Here is a 16,710-nt window from a genome sequence, read left to right on the forward strand (position 1 = left end):
TGAACATCAAGGTCAAGCTGGAAGCTGAGATCGCCACCTACCGCCGCCTGCTGGAAGATGGCGAGGAATTCAATCTTGGTGATGCCTTGGACAGCAGCAACTCCATGCAAACCATCCAAAAGACCACCACCCGCCGGATAATGGATGGCAAAGTGGTGTCTGAGACCAACGACACCAAAGTTCTGAGACATTAAGCTAGCAGAAGCAGGGTACCCTTTGGGGAGCAGGAGGCCAATAAAAAGTTCAGAGTTAAAAAAAAAAAAAAAAAAGAAAAGCTTTAGGAATTTTAACATGCAATGAGGCTGAAAATTCTGGAAGATTTTAGCTACAAGAGATTGAGGCAGAGCTATACTCAATTCTGGAGACAGAAGTGGAGTTAAATCAAGTAGCCACTGATGAAAGTCCTTCAAAGGTGCTTCATCATCCTCTGGATAAAGCCCAACTTTCTTAAGATGGCACATGGAATTTTAATGATTTGGCCCTGATGTTTCCAGCCTTACTTTCTTGCCATCCTTACCCATCTCTAATACCTGGTACCATGTCATTCTTCCCAATATTTATCCTCAGCTTTTCAAATAAAGCATACTGTTGTCAAAGGAAGAATATAACTAAATAAAAACGAGCTAGTCTCTGTATCTCGATTACAAATTCCTTGAAATAAATGAACAAATCTGACATAAAACCAAATTTGTTTCCTATTGAAGTTGGAAAACATGCGTTTCTGAAACAAATATGACTTGGATAAATAAATGACCTTGCTACGTTTTCCAAGGTCATGTGGTAATTTGGTGATGAAGCACACCTCTATTTTATTGTCTGTAAAATAGGAATATTACAATTTACTAAATATAGCTGTTGAGAGAATAAAATGAGATCATTCTTCTAAAGGACTAGTGGTGGTACCTGCTGTATAGTTGGTACTAAATCATGACCACTATATTAATCTAAAGGATTGACTCAGCCCCTCCCAATGGGTGATGCTTCTAGAAATAGGCATGAGCCCACAATGCTCTGACTTCCTTGCTGTGCTTCTGAAGGATTCCTCTGTGTGTGTGTTTACGTGCTCACACCCATGCCCTCGCTGAATAGCATGGCGTATACATCACACAGAGACTGTTTTCCAAAAGTCTGTTTCATTGTAATCTACATTTCCATCAACCTTCTATTGACTTTGCCATGCAGTTCAGATCATCACTTAGGTATTACTGACACCTTTGAGCACATCTGCTGAGAACTATGCTTGGAGGGTTGCACATTTTGAGGGTGTGTGCATAATGATATAAGGTTCTAAATAATAAATTAAAAGATAGTTTAGAGCCCTCATTACAGCCATCTGTGTTAACTTCCCATTACAAATTAAAATATCCATTTTGACACAAGTTTAATTTTTCCAAAACACCTGTTCTAAAAGGCAATGTACTTTTTACATAATGGAAATGGCAACACTTTGAAAATATTACACTTTACTGGAAAGTCAGTTATGTTCCAGAATCAATGTTTTCTATGGCAGGCGGGGTGGGTAGTTCTCATACGTAATGAAGACCATCAATCACCAAACAAAAACCCCGCATAACGTATAAAGAACTCACCCACGGTTTTCCTTTTCTTTCTCTTTCATTAATACTTTTAAAAATCAGCAATAAGTTCCTTTGGTTTTCTTCTCATATTTTACAAAAATCATTGTAGAAGCAGAGGTGTGATCAGTTAACAACTATTGAATTCTGAGAAAAACAACAAAGCTTCCATCTGAAATCATCTACAGAAATTGAAGCAATTTCCATTACAACCTTGTGGATTAGGCAGCTTATTTGTACAATCCATTTTCCTTCACATTGGCTACTCATTTCATAAATAATTCTGCTTGTGTGGCTGTGTAATACTGATATTTCACTAATTTTTCTGTTAATCCAAATGGCATCAGGCATTGAATGGCGTAGGCGTTTTTGGAAACTGACTTCGGTACAGACTAAAATAAGAGAATTTTGGTTTACAATGGCTGTGCCATTTTCTAGGCATCATTTACTGTAACTGGATAGCAAAACAAAAAACCAGTGTTTCCTTAAAATAAGACAATTAGCAAGGCCTGTCACAAGAAGTGAAAAGATTTCTCTTCCTTCTTGGTTTCCTTTTAACTATCTCTATAAAACAAAGGAATTGCCAGAAACCTTTGGATGCTTCCTCTGTCTTCATGAAAAGGACTACTTAATTGAAGTTACTGACCTTCTTTCCTTTCGCATTCAAAGATCACCTCTACCCCCTGGGAGAGATGTCAGGGGAAAGATTTCTGCCTTCCAAAAGCCTTAGAGAATTATCATCATCTGTCTCCATGTATAATATACTCTCCTTTGAGTACATTAAAAAGCCATAACATGCAAAACATACAGTGCATGTTCTTTACTACTTTTCAAATATAGGTTCTTTGAAGGCATGATGGGTAAGTTCAGGGGTGGTTGCAGGAGGGCTGGATTTAAATACATTTCTGAGCAATTCTAAGATTCTGTGATGTTGTCACTTGCATGATCTAAGGTACTGCTCTGAACATCACTTCTATGGGCTGACTGCCAACTACATTCTTATGTTTATTTCTGCACTGTTCCTTACTCAGGCAGTTTCTCATCCCTTTTATGCCCTCCTCCTCAAAAGTGGAAAGGCCTGGAGGGTAGAGGGAGCCTGGCATTTTGGGAGGAACACAAATAATTGGCTGTGATCTGGATTTCACATTGTTGAGTTGGGAGGTGTGGGTGAGAAGAGATTGGAAATCGTGGAGAGTCATGTCAACTTTGCAACTGAATTTGAACTTGATCCTTAGGACAAGGAGGTGCCAATGAGCATTTTACAGACTAGCCATATGGTAAGATTTTACTTTTAGAAACATTACTGTTAATTCTGGGTAGTGGGAATATGAGTGTTCATTTTACCATTCTTTGTACTTTTCTGTATTTTCAAAAGTCTGACTCAAATGAACTAGACAAATACAGCTCTTCCTGGCTACAGAGTAGAGAACAGATTAGAAGAGATGTGACACATACATCAGCTGGAAATTTGTGACAGTAATTTAGACAGGGGACAATTATGTGCTAAGCAAGGCAGTGCCCCAGTAGGAATGGAGATACACAAATGGTATACACTTGTCAGAGGTAGAATTGGAATTGGACATGAAGGGGAGTGAAGGAAGTGCGTGTCATTAGGTTTCTGGAAGGTCAAATGGGTGAGTGATAATGGTCCACACAGGGACACGCAGGGAAGTTGATAATGTCTGCTTGGGACAGTTGGAAGTGCCTGAGCGTCATCTCAGTAGCGATGCCCTACAGGAAGTTAGATGTTTTAATCTAGAGCTTGCGAGAAAGTTTGGGAGTGCAGATTTAGATTTAGGCATTGTCAGTTTGTAGAAGCCATAGGAATAGAATACCTAAAATACCATAGAATCACCTATAGGAATAGGTGAGATTACTGAGAGAATATAAAGAGTAAAAAATAGGAAGGTAGGTTGAGGCATGAAACTCTGAGAGACATCTATAGGTATCAGGATGTTAGAGGAAGGAGACTAACAAGTGGATGGAGATCTTGTTTTACAAGGAAAAATGTCACCAATTGTGGCAAAAAGGTCAAGTGAGATAATTTTGAAAAATCTTTTTTTTTTTTTTTTTTTTTGAGACTGAGTCTCACTTTGTCGCCTAGGCTGGAGTGCAGTGGCCCCATCTCAGCTCACAGCAACCTCTGCCTCCCAGGTTCAAACAATTCTCATGCCTCAACTTCCCAAGTAGTTAGGACTACAGGTGTGGGCCACCATGCCTGGCTAATTTTTTTGTATTTCTAGTAGAGATGGGGTTTCACTGTGTTGCTCAGGCTGGTCTTGAACTCCTGAGTACACTGAGAACACTATTTCCTCACATCAGGTGATCCTCCCACCTTGCCCTCCCAAAGTGCTAGGATTACAGGCATGAGCCACCATGCCAAGCCTGAAAAATCATATTTGATTGAATTTAGCAATAATGACATTTTTGGGAAGAGCAATGGTGATGGAATGACAAGGGAAGAAGCCAGATTGCAAAGTTTAAAAAAATCAAATAATAATAACAATAGCTACATTTTTGATAGCTTATTTTGTACCAGACACCGTGCTAAGCTCTTTATCAATATTGCTACATTTTATATTCACAGCAATCCAATTAGTAGAACTAATATTTATTTCACTTCACATGAGAAAACTTAGATGTAGAGAAATTAAATACTATGCCCCCCATCACACAAATCAGATGGGAGAAGAATGACTCTGACTCAAGTCTACTTTAATCCTTAATTCCTAATTTCATTAGAGAGAAGAGAGGGACAGTAAGTGTCCACCTGCTTTCAACAGTGAGGGTCTGAGGTTCGAGGGAAGGCAAGAGAGAACCAGAAGGGCTAGCCCAGGAAGAAGAGGGGTTTTGTCTGTCTGCTTGTTTTCAAGATGGGATAACCTCAAGTGTATTAAATACTGATGGAGAAGAACTGGTAGAAAAGATCTGGAGAGAGAAAGAAGGACTGACCCACAGGATTGGTTTCCTGAGGAGGTAGCACAGGATGGAATGGGGTCCTGAGCATCCACTAACATTCTCACCATTGCGATCACAACAGCGGGGATCCCACACTGGGGCACCGGGCAATAGATGGGTGAGGGATGTCTTGCATTTTGGCTTCTATTTTCACTGTGAAGGAGGAGGTGAGGAGCTTTTGTCAGTAAAGAGGGTGATGCCCAGCTAGAAGTTTTGCTGAGTATGAAGTTGCCTGTGTGGAGGATGGGAGAGTGCTGGCCAGAGAAATGCAGAAAGACTCCAAGTAGCACGTAAGGCCCAGTGGAGGCTGAAGGCCACAACTTTGCAGTAAAACTAACCTGGGGCAGAAAGGAGGAGAGAAAGGCACAGTCTGTGCTTCATAAAGAATGTATTGAATCATGCAAAATTTGGTAAATAAAAGAGGGGAGTGGGGCGGGAGATGGGGGAAGAACCAGAGGATGGGGGAAAGAGGACATGGGACTGGGGAGAGACAAAGAGAGAGGAGCCCTGATGTGGCTTTGGAGGCCTGGAACACCAGGATTATTAAGAATTCCAGTGTTCCCTGGACTCGGTGGCATTGCTTCATCTGGATTTTCATTTTGTGGAAATCCTCCTGGGTCCTGGCCAGTTCACGCAGTGACTTTGTAGTTCACAGCAGTGACTGACAGCTTCGCAAACCAGGCTTGATGTCTGACAGACACCTACATCTCTGCTGCTAAGTGCTGGATCTTAGTTTCTGCATAGCTTTGCAAACCCCAGCACGGAGGTTCCTCGCAGGACCTTCAATTTTTGCCTGACTCTCTTCCTTCTGATATCAAATTTCAGGATGGCATTTCAGGCATCATTTTCTTGACAGGAAGGGTTGAACCCAGTTAAAAATTCGGATGCAGTAAGGGGCCTTGCTTGGAAGGAACCGTGTGTTTCTAAATCAAGGCCAGATGGCTTTGAGGGTGGCAGCCTGGAATCTTCCTTCCATGTGGGTCTGCTCCTCCCTCAGGGAGTGTAGGGTCGCTTTGGTGGACAGGGACGTATTACTTTTGGTACGTTCAGCCTAACTCCTAATAGACCATGTCATCACTCACAATTGACCTTAGATCATGGGGTCTTCAACCAAGTTGGGGAGGAGCTGAAATATGGCCCAGAGAAAGACTTTAGACAAAACTGCTCTAGTTCTTGGTGGATTCTTGTGAATAAGTGCTAATGTCATCAACTGAAATTCTGGACACCATGCCAGTTTTCAGGTTATGAACCTTTTTCCTCTTTGACAGTTGCAGACAAATCACACTTCCATTGTATTCATTCACCAAATATTTATTGAATACCTACTATGTTCTAGGCACGCTCTGTTGTAACGGTGCCCCTCACTTTATGCTTCTGTGGTCAGACCTTTTCTCCTGTGATTAGGACCAAATATTTGGAGGAAGGATTAAAGCTCTCATTTATTGAGCACCTTTTATAGCCTGTGCTATACGATCTCTAGGCCCACCAAAGAATACATCAAGGTAAGAAGTGTTATGTCCATTTTATAGATTCAGAAACTGAGATTTAGACATATGAAGACAAGTAGCAGGACTGGTATCTGAACCCTTCCCTAGTTGTTTTCAAAGCTCATAATCTTTCTACTTGTTAAGCTGCCAGAGAAGAAAAGCAGAAATAAAGTGGAGACTGAGTTTTCAAGAACACTATTTCCTCACATAATTGTATTTTGGCGTTGGAAGCAGCCATTTACTCCTTTATGAGATGAATAAGGATCAATTTCTTAGCAGGTCATTTTCTTAGCAGTGAGACTGCATGTAAGGTTATAGACTGGATAATTTTTTTTTTAGTTGGGATGGTAAATGTAAAGACCACATTCACACAGTAAAGCTAACTGGTAAGCCCTTAACTACCTTGAAAAGCTGTGTGGGTTGTAAATCCTCATTCGTTTTGTACTCATTCTTCCATCCACTTGCCACCAGCATAATTAGCTGATGTTAAAGAGATGTCAACTGGAAGAAGAAAAGGGAATTCATCTTGGTTGAATATCCCTGGGGGCACCTGCCTATGTCATCCCATTTAACTGTGTACATACCCTGCAAAGTAGGAGAGACATGTAGGAATTTACTTACGGCCCAAGTAAGAAAAAAAATTCAGAATTTGAACTCCAGTGTGTCTGGCCCCAGAGTTCTAACTTTTACTAGTCTTACAATTATAGAGAGCACTTAAGGGATTTTGGCAGGCGGCTGGCAGGGAGGAGGGTAGCGAGGGTTAGATGTCAACTCAGTAGGAAGCAGATCTCCTACTCAATCTCCTGCGCCTTTGCTGTTTTCTCCTTAATTTCAGAGGGATTTTTACTTACAACAGCAGAAGCTGCCTGTACCTACATGCACCTCATGTGACTTTTCTTCTTGGGTATTACAAGGCTCTATAGATCTTTCTCCAGAAACGTCTACCTCTGGTAACGTCGTAAGGTAGAAGTAGCAGTACTTTTGGAGCCAGGAGGCTCACTTGGAGCCCTGGTTCTACTGAGGAGCTAGGCATCCTTGGGAAAGACTCTAAATTCTTTTGGGTAAAATCTTAAAACTCTTGTTTTCTTTACATTTTAAATGGAAACACTGATACCTATGGTCTTCAGCCATTCATCATTCATTCATCCATTCATGTACTTGTCCCTATGCCAGGGACTCTCTAGCCATGAGAGTTATGGAGTGAACAAAACAGACAGCATGCCTGTTCTGAAGAAACTCATATTCTAGTGGGGAGATTGATTAGAAACAATAAGCAAATACATTAACATGATAGTTTGGGATTAAGTTTCATAGAAGAAAAAAAATAATAAACATGGCCCCATGATGGAGATGGGTGGCATGGATGAGGGAGAACACTCTAGGTTGGGTGGCTAGAAAAGGGCTCCCTGAGGGGTGACATATGAACTGGGATCATAATTACAGAGGGAGCCAGTGTAGAGGAACACACCCCAGGGAAAGAAGAGAACAAGGGGAAAAGATGGACAGGTGCTTGGAGTGCTTGAAACACAGAAGGAAGATCTTGGATGACAGACTCAGTATCATAATGTATGCAAAAATACTTTGCATGTTGTAAATAATTACGTAATTCAAAGATTATTATTTTTCTCTTACCTTCTTTATCTTTCTTCTCTCCCTCCTTTCTTCCACCCCTCTTCCTTTCTTCTTTTCAGTTTGTCTTTTATACCAGTGCTTCTCAAACTCTGATTAAAAAACAAGCATTAAGCCAATAAAAACCTCATTTTTAATTTTTGTATTTCTAATCTGTTGCAGACTGGTACTTTTGTAAAATGTCCCAGTACTGTCAAATAACTACAGAGATTTCTAAATGCTTATCTTCACGTCTGCACCTCCCTCCTGGTGGGCTGATCTCTGATAACTGGTGGACCACACCTTGAATAGCACTTTCCTAGATAACGGAGCTTTTCTGGCCCAACCCTGCACTCACAGACATAGTCACCGGGGATCGCTGATCACTTAGCAAACTCTAATATCCAATGTTTTGGTTTTAGTTAACACTTTATTTAAATAGAACCTAGGCACCAAAACCACACCCTGGACATCCATGTAAGCAAATCATACTGCAGGCCTCAGTGTCTTGCTCTCTGATTTCTACAGATCCTCCAGACTCTCAGAGACAAGGGCCTGGAGGCTGTTGTAAATAACTGCCCTTAGTTTTTCCTGATACTGTTGTATAATAAAACAGCCTAATTAGCCTAGAGCCAGGGCAGCCCTGTGGGAGATTTCATACACAATCTAGAAAGAAAGCAACGACAGGAGGGCTTTTCCCGCTAGGTCTCAATTCTTTTTACTAAGTTTGAAAAGCCAGGGGGGAGTGTCCAACAAGGATAGAATTCTTGCCAAGGTGAATTTCCAGCTGGCTTGAAAAGGCTTGAGGAATAATGGCTGACTCTTAAATGGGGAATGGAGAAGGTTATTAAAACTATCAGAGTGCATGTTGGGGCATTTGTAGCAGCCAGGGTGAGCTGTGAAACTACGTGGTGGAGAGGTGAGGACCCCATGCCAGGTCTGGGTGAGGAATAAAGATAAGGATGCCAGGTTCCTGGGGGAAATGCTGTTTTTCAAGGGTGACACAGAATTTCTCTGATACCTCAAGCAGTGCACAGAATTTTTAGCCACTGGAGAGGTTTCAGTCCTCACCAAAAAAAAAAAAAAATCAGAGACTATTGGCTTCTGCAGACAGAAAACAGTCTTCACGTTTTGTCTTAATTTTTGAAACAACTAAAAATCAAGCAGAAATTGTTTGGAAGACTTCCCCAGTGGAGTGTTCCTCTAGGCAAGGAAATGGAGGTGCTCTGGAGTTTTTTGAATAGCTACTTTTGGTTTGGCAGACCTAAGCCCTTTATCCTTTTCTGGGATATTTTTCTCTCCCTGTGATTAAAAAAAATTCCTGGAAATTTAAATATTTGAAAAGAGTTTAGAAGTCCATGAAAGGAACTGTTTGTTATCATTCAGTTTCAGTCTCCATGGGTACAGGTGTTTGCACCAACTTTATTTCCAAAAAAGGAATGTCATGTTCATGGCGATTTAAAGAAGAGTAGGTAAAAGCTTTGGACTTTGGAGTCACATAGACTCAGGGGTGAATTTTGACCCTGCCTTTCCCTAGCCTGGGTAAATCATTTCACCTCTCTGGATCTCATCCCTCATGTGTAAAGTGGAGTAATGACAATACCAATGAATGGCCCTTGTTAGGCATTAAATGAGTTACATCAAGGGAACCCTCAGCACAGTGCCTGGCACACATTACAGAATGCTTCCAATTAATGCCTGATGCTATCCTTTTGTTATTCATTATTACTTTCAGGGTGAACTCGAATCCAGGGGACTCCTTACCAGTCCTCTCCTGTGTTGACACCTTGCTCATGTAATAATTGAGCTACTTCCATGCTATTGGTTGCCCTACTCCTTTCCATCAGCGTGTGGATTGTTTTCATTTGTTTGATGTGATGCAGGAATAAGCTTACACTGTTGTGCCAGCTGCTACGGTGGACATAGAAAATGGATTAAAAATGGCAGAAGGCAATTGATATTTATCAAAGACTCACAAAGGACACTACCTATTTCATCTCATTTAATTCTCACAGCAGCCCTGCAAGGTAGGTATATTACTCTTGTTTCACAAATAGGGAACGGAATCCTGAGATGTTAAGTGACTTGTCTAAGCTCACACAGCAAATAGGTCGATTTGCACCCAGCTCTTTGTGTCCCCTAAGATAATGTTTGTCTTACTGCACTATACCACCTTTTTGCCTTTGAAGAACTCAGGAACTAGTTAGGTGAGAGAAAATGTGCATAATGCAAGGCAGGAGATAGACTAACAGAAAGCTGTCACATACAAGTTGGAAGGGCAGTAGCAGAACACACCAGCCAGCTTGGCTGCCTTGCCTATTCTCCTTCCCTGAGGTTGTATATCTGCAACCCCTACTGTGTAGGTGGTGGAAAACCTGTGCTGTCTAGACCAGTGTTGGACCCTTGACAGCCAGTGCTGTCTAGATTAGTGGTGGACCCTTGACCCAACTAGGGACAAGATGATTTTATTTTGCTTAAACATTTTTAAATTGTTTATTTATTATTTATTTATTTATCTATTTATTGAGACAGAGCCTCGCTCTGTCGCCCAGTCTGGACCTGAACTCCTGGGCTCAAGTGATCCTTCCATCTCAGCCTCGTAAGTAGCTGAGACTACAGACATGCCCCACCACACTAGCTCTCTCTATTCTTTAAGGACATGAAGACTATAGTTGGTGGGTATTTGAATTGAGAGATTGCATAGACCCAGGAGTAATATACTAGTCTTCTATCATTGTGTAACACATTACCACAAATTTGGCAAATTAAAACAGTATCCATGTATTAGCTAACACCTGGCCCTGTATGGCTGGATTCTCTGCCCAGGGTCTCAGAAAGCTGAAATAAGGGCATTGGCTGAGTTGTGTTCCTTTATCAGGGCTCTGGGGAAGAATTCTTTTTTAAGCTTTCTCAGGTTGTTAGCCAAATTCAGTTTTGTGTGGTGGTAGTTGTTGCAGGGCTGACTTTCTCATTTCCTTGCTGGTTGTTGACTGGTGCTGTTCTTAGTTCCTAGAGGCCACTTGTAACCCTTGTTCTTCCTCTCTGAAGCCAGCAATGGAGAATCTTCCTCCGTTGAATTCTTCTCATGCTTTTCATCTTTTTCTTAGGGAGATCCCAGACTCTTTTAAGGTTCACCAGATTAGGTAAGCCATCCGCCTAAACCCCTTTTCTTAAGGAGAAAGTACCATACAATATAACAGAATCATGGCAGAGAAATCCATGGTATTCACAGTCCTGGGGATTATGCAAGGCCCATGCACCAGGAGCTGGGAGTTTTGGGCGTCAGTTTAGAATTCTGCCTAACACAGATGGGGTTGCCATTTGGGGAGCCATATGCAAGCAGTGCTGGGAGATCTGGAGGGGAGAAGAGAGGATGAGGAGAGGAGAGAAGTGGAGAGAAAGGAGGAGGGGAGGGTAGAGGAGGAGACAACAGAAGAGAAATTTCCTTATGGAGGCTCTAAATGAGAATGTTTCCTTCCTTGCCTTTTTCAGTTTTTACAAGACATCGAAATGCCTCCAGTCTTGGCCTCTTCCTTCATCTTCAAAGTGTGTCACTCCAGTCTTTGCTCCTGTCATCACATTGCCTTTTCTCCTGTGTTGACAAATTTCCCTCTGGCTCCCTCTTACAAATGTACTTGTGATTATATTTGGGGACCATTGGGCTAATTCGGGATAGCACCCCCACCTCAAGATCCTTAACTTAATCACACCTGCAAAGTCCCTGCGAGTTAACATTTACAGGTTCCAGGGATTCGGACCTGGATATCTTAGCAGGGGTAGGGGTGGGGTGTGGAGGTGGGGGAATTATTCAGCTCACAAAATTACATGTGGACCCTTAAGTCCCATGGCTCAAGTTCAAATCTCAACCCTGCTGTTCACTAGCAACATGACCTCAGACAAATGATGAATACTTAGCCTTTCTGTGTCTCAGTTTCATTATCCCTTAAGTGGGGATAATTATAATAATATATGCATTGATCATTTTTGTGAGGATTAAGTGAGGAAATTAATGAAAAGTGCTTATCCCAGAGCACAATAAACATTGAGTAAATATTGGTGATTATGGTTTCCACTGATGTTATTTAGAGCCTATGCTGTGTATTTGTTGTTTTAGCCTGCCAATATCCATTTTCTTCTGCTGCGGCTAACAGTGCCTCTGTTTTTCTTGGAGAACTTCCTTTACCTCACTCTCAGTTCATATGGTTTAGGCGGGGCTGAATTCAGTGCTGGCCCCAGGACTGTGAGTGGGAACCAGGACTAAATCCATCAATATAATTTCCTTGTCTTGGTCCCAGGAATTGGTTCAATGATGCATGTATGAGCTAAGTTGGTCCAAGCAGTGTGACCCTCTGGCTTTTCCAGGAGCAACTAGAAAAGCAATATTTTCATGGAGTTGCTGAAAGCAGAGTGTATGAAGCTACAGCTACTGGCAGCCTTTTTTATCTTTAAAGTTTTGCCACACTGTAGAGCCAAGGTGGGAAGCAGAGTTAAGGGAAGGAGAGAGACCCCTGAAGTTTGAAGTTAAGCTTCAAATACAACTGGTCCTGAAATCAGCACTTTTGTGGTCTGTCCGGTTATGTGAGCCAACAAAGTTCCCTTCATCAGTAAGAAGGGAACTTTTATCTGAAGGATTTCCAGACTCATGGGACCGGGAGATCCTTTCTTTCTCTTTGAGTGGAGACAGAGATTTATTGGCCATTTCTAGGCTTCAGCCAACTTGTAAGAACCCAGAAGCCCATGTGTGCATAGCCCCAGAGTATTATTACTTGGGTACGGCGAAGTCCCTAATATTCTCTCTCCCCTTTGCACAATAATGGTGATAACAATGATGGTATCTATCGAATGCCTCCCATGTGCCATCCATAAGGATTTTTTGTCCTTTCTAGTACTTGCAACAGCACTCCCAGGGAAAGACTGTTTTGCAGATGGGAAACGGAAGCCCTGGGAGATAAATTTTCCAAGGCCAAATAGCAAACGCTCAGAAAAAGCTGGGATCAGTCACGGAGCTTTCTGGATTCAGAGCCTGTCCCTTTCCTACGCTGCTGCAATAACTCCTATAGCCAATCTGGGAGAAGTCCCTACAATCAGGAATCAAGTGATTCTGTCTGCAACAGCCACAGCCACTGGGCCTTTCTTCCTGGAGGGTGGGATTCTCCTCTTGTTTTGTACTTTGTTTCTCAGAAGAGGCTGTAGACACATAGACTCTAAAAGCCTCCTCTGTCTGACTGGGTTCATCGAGCATTCTGTCCTTCCACATTTTCCAGTGTTTTATTTAAACCTCTTCATGTGTTGGATTTGTGTCTGGAGGATTTTCCTTAGTGTTCAAATAAGGCATTTTATGCTCTTGGGAATTATATACCCACTGGATTTACCATTCTTTTTATAGGAATACACAGAAACTGAGATGTGAGACACAACATAAAGCAAAGAGAAAGTAGTTACCACCTGTTGAGCTGTCATATTCCAAAACAGATAATAACAGCAGTGGGCCAGTGAATAAAAAGCATGAATACACACACACACAAACAAAGGTTGTGATGACAAACAAAGGCTGGACATGAAATATATTTGGATCTGAGCTTTATACCCACTACTTTCAAACTTTAGGCAAGTTACTTGATCATTTACCTCTCAGGCCCCTCAACCAAAAATTGGGATGATAAAAATTCCTCATAGGGTCACTGTGAGGATTGCAGCTCTTATGTGGGAGAAAATGAAAGCGAGAGCAAGAAAGAAAGAGAGTCGTAGAGTCATAATAAATGCTGCCTGCTTGCCTTTTGCTAATGCTAGTTTGATATGTGTCCTGTTATTTATTAATAAAAGTGCCTAAATAGGTAATACCTGACTTTCCAATATCTTCTTTTAGTCCCTATTTTAAAATTTTAATTTATAAATTTAAATATTTCTGTTCTCTCTCTCATTTTCTCTCCTTTCCATTTTTCTTTGCATCTGCCTCACCCATCTCTCCAGACTTGCTTTCTTCACTTTCCCATGCATATAGCTACAGAGTTGTCCCACATCTCCAGAGTTTCCAAGTCCTCAGTTCAGAGGAGTCACTAGTAACTACGCATCCCAATTCCAAGATCCTGGGATAGGGACTGACAGGTCCAACTGTCCAGTTAATAATGGCTGGAAAGTTGGGTCAGGTCAGTAGAGGTAGGGTTTCAAAAGCACACTGATTTCCTGGCAGCTCTCAGAAAAAGAGAATCAGGGTGTGTTAATACCATATAAAGATTTCAGAGAGCCATAAAAGTTGAAAAATGAATGGATATGAGATTTGTGTGAAATTTGTTAAAACACTTGACAGCAATTTTTTGCCTTGTTCTCTCTGCGGAAACCAGGGGGCACCTGGACTTTAGCTCTGATTCTTGAACCAGCAGTGGGTCCTACTCTCCTGTGGGCTATTGGCTGAGGTCAAGAACTGACTCCTGTCCAAATATGGCCCCCAGAAGGAGGCAGAGCTCCGCAGCTGGATCGAGGGACTCACCGGCCTCTCCATGGGCCCCAACTTCCGGAAGGGCCTGGAGGACGGGATTATCTTATGCACACTCATGAACAAGCTGCAGCCTGGCTCAGTCCCTAAGATCAACCGCTCCATGCAGAACTGGCACCAGCTAGAAAACCTCTCCAACTTCATCAAGACCATGGTCAGCCATGGCATGAACCCCATGGACCTGTTCAAGGCCAACAACCTGTTTGAGAATGGGAACATGACTGCAGGTGCAGGTTTCTCTTCTCACCCTGGTGGGGAAGGCCAAGACTAAGGGACTGCAGAATGGGGTGGACATCGGCATCAAGTACTCAGAGAAGCGGGAGCGGAACTTTGACGATGCCACCATGAAGGCTGGCCAGTGAGTCATCGGGCGGCAGATGGGCACCAACAAATGCGCCAACCAGTTGGACATGACCGTGTCTGCACGAGGAGGCATTTCTATGACCCCAAGAACCACATCCTGCCCCCATAGGGACCACTCGACCACCAGCCTCCAGATGGGTACAAACAACTGTGCCAGCCAGGTGGGCATGACGGCTCCCGGGACCCGGTGGCACATCTATGACACCAAACTGGGAACCAACAAGTGTGACAACTCCTCCATGTCCCTGCAGATGGGCTACCCTCAGAGCGCCAACCAGAGCGGCCAGGTCTTCGGCCTGGGCGGGCAGATATACGACCCCAAGCACTGCCCTCATGGCACAATGGCTGACGGGGCTCCCTCCGGCGCCGGGGATTGTCCGGGCTGGGGGAAGGCCCTTGAACATCACCCTACCTACTAGGAGGAGGCCGGCTACTAAGGCTCCCAGCACACTCTTCCCCGACTTCGTCTCCCAGTCTGGGTTTTGGGTTTTTCTGTATTTTCATCTTCTTTTTTTCTTAACCTGTTCAGTGCTGACAATCAACTGAGGGTCTGTGAGTGGCGGCCTGGGATCAGGCAGCAGGGCTTTTCCCCCCTTGCCTTGGTCCTTCACAGGACTAAGCCACCCGGCTGTGGGGTGAAGGGTGGAGGCTGTATTCCGATATGTGTAGGGTGAGGTTCCCTGCTGGGATGTCCACGCTGTGGGCCGAGCTGTGCTGGGGAGAGGAGACCTGGGATTGCAGGGAACTTGTTCCCGAAGGTTTCCGGTTGCCTCACCTCTTGCCCCTTTTGTCAGCGGATCAGTTTGTGGTTTCTGTACCCGCAAAAGTTTCAGGAAGTATTAACAAAAGAAAAATACATTTTTTCTCCCCAAGGAATGGGGTGGGGACAGTGGTGAGGGTGATGGGAAATCAGTCCCTGGGAAAGGGGGCCCGGCCACGATGCTAAATATCTCAGACTCCCAAGCAACTGGATTTCCTTAGGACCCTTAGACCTGCACCGGGGCCCTGTGGGGAAAGTGAGGCCCATACAAGGAAGTAGAATTCTGAGCTGTTGGGGCTAAGCCTGACCCCCTCTCCATGCTAACCCCCACACTGTGGCCTCAGTAGGCTTTTGTTGTTGTTGTTGTTGCCCAGGTTGGAGTGCAGTGGCACGATCTTGGCTCACTGTACCTCCACCTCCCAGGCTCAAAGGATTCTCCTGCCTCAGCCTCCCAAGTAGCTGGGACTGGAGGTGGTCCACCACGCCTGGCTAATGTTTGTATTTTTAGTAGATACTGGGTTTCACCATGTTGGCCAGGCTGGTCTCGAACTCCTGGCCTCAGGTGATCTGCCCACCTTGGCCTCCCCAAGTGCTGGGATAATAGGTGTGAGCCACCACGCCCAGCCTCTCAGTAGGTTTTAAGGAGCCCCCAGCCCTCCTTCTCCCATTCTGGGCCTGACCAGCTATACTGCTCCATCTGCCCTGGCCACATACCCTGCCAAGTACTGCATAGGGATCCCCACCTAGGCACCCTGCTACATGAGATAATGTGAAATACGACCATGGACCAAACACAATACAACTTCTGTTTGTAAGAAGAAAAAAAAATAGCCATACTGCCCAAAGCAATTTATGGATTTAACACTCTTCCTATCAAGCCACTAATGTTATTTCTCAAAGAATTAGAAAGAACTAGTGTAAATTTCATATGGAACCAAAAAAGAGCCTGAATAGCCAAAGCGATCCTAAGCCAAAAGAACAAAGCTGGAGGTGCCACATTACCCAACTTCGAACTATACTATAAGGCTACAGTAATCAAAACAGCATGATACTGGCACAAAACAGGCACATAGACTAATAAAACAGAATAGAGAACCCAGGAATAAAGCTGCATACCTACAGACATCTCATCTTTGACAAAGTCAACAAAAATAAGCAAAGAGGAAAGGATTACCTTTTCAATAAGCAGAGCTGGGATAGTTGGCTAACTATATGCAAAAGAATGAAACTGGACCCCTACCTTTCACCATATATAAAAATTAACTCAAGATGGATTAAAGATTCAAATGTAAGACCTAAAACTGTAAGAATTATAGAAGAAAACCGAGGAAATACCATTCTGAATATCAGCCTTAGGAAAAAATTTATGACTAAGTCCTCAAAAGCAATTGCAACAGAAACAAAAAATTGACAATTGGGACCTAATTAAAGAACTTCTGCACGGCAAAAGAAACTATTCACAGAGTA

The 16,710-nt window shown here is 43.1% G+C and overlaps 1 pseudogene; it reads left to right on the forward strand.

Annotated features, from left to right (window-relative positions):
• LOC105543657 overlaps nucleotides 1–14,920 on the forward strand; it is a 16,013-nt pseudogene extending 1,093 nt beyond the window's left edge.
• The last annotated feature ends 1,790 nt before the right edge of the window (nucleotides 14,921–16,710 follow it).

Source organism: Mandrillus leucophaeus, unplaced genomic scaffold (genome assembly GCF_000951045.1).
Source record: "Mandrillus leucophaeus isolate KB7577 unplaced genomic scaffold, Mleu.le_1.0 Scaffold107, whole genome shotgun sequence".
Taxonomy (NCBI): domain Eukaryota; kingdom Metazoa; phylum Chordata; class Mammalia; order Primates; family Cercopithecidae; genus Mandrillus; species Mandrillus leucophaeus.